Below are 3607 nucleotides of genomic sequence, written 5' to 3'. Positions count from 1 at the left end.
TTTTGTTAGAGAGAAGGTCTTGCTCTGTGGCTCAGGCTGGCCTTGAACTCATAATTACATAACTATTAGATTATAAGTTTAATTCCCAATATATCCATTTAGTTTGCTTTATAGAGAGTAAGCTATTTTTACCAAGTAGGAGTTTTACTTTGGTTAACAGGATTACTCTATTAACAATGGATTAGAACACTTCAATATTTCAGATTTAAAAAATTGAAAGCCTAGAGATTTTTTGACCTGAAAAGAGATATGGCTTTATACTATTAAAGCAATTATTATTCACAGACCAGTCATTCAACTTGTGGTTATTCTGACCATCTGTTTCTCTTCTTAATCTACTAAGTCTCATTACAGTTGCAAAATTCCTCTGAAATGTTGTGTTTTATCCAAAAATTAATTTAAAACTTGAAGTCATTCCTTTATACAATATGTTTAACAGTTAGTTCAAAAAATAATGTTGGAATAACTTTAGTCTTTCTCCTGGAGAGCAAAATATATGGGTGCTCCAGGTAGTTTCTCCACTTTAGTAGTTCATGGAAGCTCACAGTGTTCTTCCTGGAATGATGAATGTAAAATACTTAGCATAGTGATGAGGAGATTATTCAATAAACCTCAGCAGTTCACTAATTCAATAAAGTATGTAATTATAATAAATTTGATTAGTGGTTCATTTGAAATGAAAGTTTGATCAACACTAATTCCTTTTTTTCTGTTTCTGTACTTCATCTCTATGAATATTTAGCAAGGATTTCTACTGAATGTTTGTGGTAATAAAAAAGTGTGCCATCAGTTTTAATAAAGAGACACCCACTTCAATTACTATTTGTTACAACACTTCCAGTATCATTACTTGTGACAAATTTCAATTGTACTTGAAATCCAAAGCATAATCCATTTCAGAGAGACACATGGAAGTGACCCTTGAGCTTTATTTTGTTAAGTTAAAGTTAAAGCATTGCTTTTATTTCATCATGTCTACAAACATCCCTGGGAGTTAGAAACACCATTTTTGCAAGAGGTGAGTTGTAGTTTAAATAAAGCATTTAAACAGTCATTCAAATAAGTTCAATATTTATTATTCTGTTACTTTGATTTTAGTATATTTCTAATGTCTATATCTGTCTGTCAACCTATACCTCCTTCCTGAAATATGTTGGTTATGCTTACCGTATTTATCCAACAAAATATGGAAAGTTATATAAAACAGTGTCTTTTATTCTGGACCATCTTGCCCAGGAAATTTGACTCCTCAATGAAATAGAGGCAGGGCCTGCTTAAAGGGGCCTAAGGATATCTTACAAGCTTCTGCTTGAGTGGTAACATTTACTAGGGGAAGTAAAGAATTTATTTTTCAGCTGAAAGTCTGAGAAAAATTTTAGGTATAAGAGGAAGATATAATTATGTGGTTTGGAATTAGGCCAGGGCCCCGGAATTCATACCTCTTCACTTTTAAGATGTGTCACAGACTCTTTAATTACCCCAAGTGGATCAAGACCTCTATTTTCTGTCTATCCCATCAAAAAGACATCACACATTGTTACACATTTATCTAATGCCTCTATGAAATTTAAATTTTACTGAGAAGTATGCAGAAATCGTCTTAATCTCTCCTACTGAATTTTGTTTTTTGAAATCCTGATGTACAGGATTGTACCTGATGGCAAGGTGGGGGCCATCCTTTTATAAGAGAATGACTGCTGGTGTCCGTGGGGCTCTCAGGCAAAAGCCTGAGGTCTACCTACTAGGAATCAGACTGGCTGGCTGTAAAGTTGAACTTAGCTGCTTACTAGCTGTAAAATAGGACACGTGTCAGTTAACTTTGACCTTAACTTGAGCAGCAGTTTCCTTATGTGTAAAACAATCGATAAATATTTATCATTTAAATATTCTATAAATGAGATGGTGTTCAAGAAATTCTTAGCCTCATACTTGGAACACAGCGAACAGTCAATGGATGTAAGTATGATTATTATTCTAAGGCTTTCTCTAGGTCTTCAACATGACGCATAGCAGGCTAAGCCATGTGGAGAGGTAGTAGGAGTTCAGCTAACAAATAATATAAATTACAGTCTGGCTTTGAAGAGCTTTGTACATCAAGCCAAGAAGTTGAGATTTTTATCCTGTACACAAAAGAGAAGGAATCATTGAAGGGTTTTAATCAGAGGAATGACAGGGTGACATTTGTGTCTTAGAAATAGGACTCTGGTTTCAGGGTGGAGGAGGGACTTGGAAGAAGAAAGGCTGCAAAGAGTCTCAAATATACTGCAAACTTGCCTGTCTCCTCAGAGTATGAACCTAATTTACTCTCAGTTATTGAATTGTCCTGCTATGCTTCCATGCCCTGGAATTATACTTGAAAGTTATAATTGTCTTTTGAGAGACGTAGTAGACTTTTTGTCTTTATACAAAATGACCTTAAACTTCTATTCCTTTTTTTCTGGATCTTTCCCCCTAAGGCACTATTTCCCTCTAAGGCACTATTTCTACTTATTTGTTAGTTTTTAGTGTTGTGAGCACAACAGATAGCCAAACATTTTAGGAGTGTGTCTAAAACTAGAATAAATAGACCTTCAGTTTCCTCTTCGCTTGGTTGATAGAAATCGGATTTCAATACAAAAGCATCTCCACTTACTAACTTTCAACTTATGAATTCTTATAGACATAACACATTGAGAACTGTGAGCATCACCAGTTGTGTGTAAACAGTCACTTGAATACTTTCACTGAGATGTGGGAAAGATGGAACAATGTCACTATTTCCATAAATTGAGGAACTGCTCTGAATACCAGAGACTAAGGATCTTATCTTTGTCCTTCCTCTGAGTCACCTTGCCTTTCTAACAACAGCTGGTTCTTCATCCCTATATGCAAAGTAGAAACAGATAACACCAATGACTTATTTATAGCAAAACATCATGTATTTCCTGAAAATACGCATGAAATTATATTGGAGGTTAGCATTGAAGCATTGCCTCATGAAAATACTAAAGTCAGGCTAGTGGGGTGCCGTGGTTCACGCCTGTAATTCCAACACTTTGGGAAGCCAAAGTGGGAGGTCTGCTTGAGCCCAGGAGTTTGAGACCAGCCTGGGCAAGATGGCAAGACCTCATCTTTACAAATATTTTTTTGTTTGCTTTGTTTTTGACAGATTCTCACTCTGTTGCCCAGGCTGGAGTGCAGTGGTACAATCTCGACTCACAGCCATCTCCACCTCCTGGGTTCAAGTGATTCTCTTGCCTCAGCCTTCCTAGTAGCTGGGACCACAGGCGTGTGCCACTACACCCAGCAAATTCGTCTATTTTTAGTAGAGACGGGGTTTCACCATGATGTCCAGGCTGGTCTCGAACTTCTGACCTCAACTGATCCACCTGCCTTGGCCTCCCAAAGTGCTAGGATTACAGGAGTGAGCCACTACAGCCGGTCTGCAAAATTAAAAAAAAAAAAAAAAAAAATTAGCTGATGCTCTAACATGTGCCTGTAGTCTCAACTACTTGGGAGGTTGAGGTGGGAGAGTCACTTGAGCCCAGAAGTTTGAGGCTGCAGTGAGCCATGATTGCCCCACCACACTTCAGCCTGGGTAACAAAACAAGACCCCATCTCTTTAAAA

This window comes from Colobus angolensis, unplaced genomic scaffold (assembly GCF_000951035.1).
Source record: "Colobus angolensis palliatus isolate OR3802 unplaced genomic scaffold, Cang.pa_1.0 Scaffold191, whole genome shotgun sequence".
Taxonomy (NCBI): domain Eukaryota; kingdom Metazoa; phylum Chordata; class Mammalia; order Primates; family Cercopithecidae; genus Colobus; species Colobus angolensis.
Note: the sequence above shows the minus strand (reverse complement) of the source record.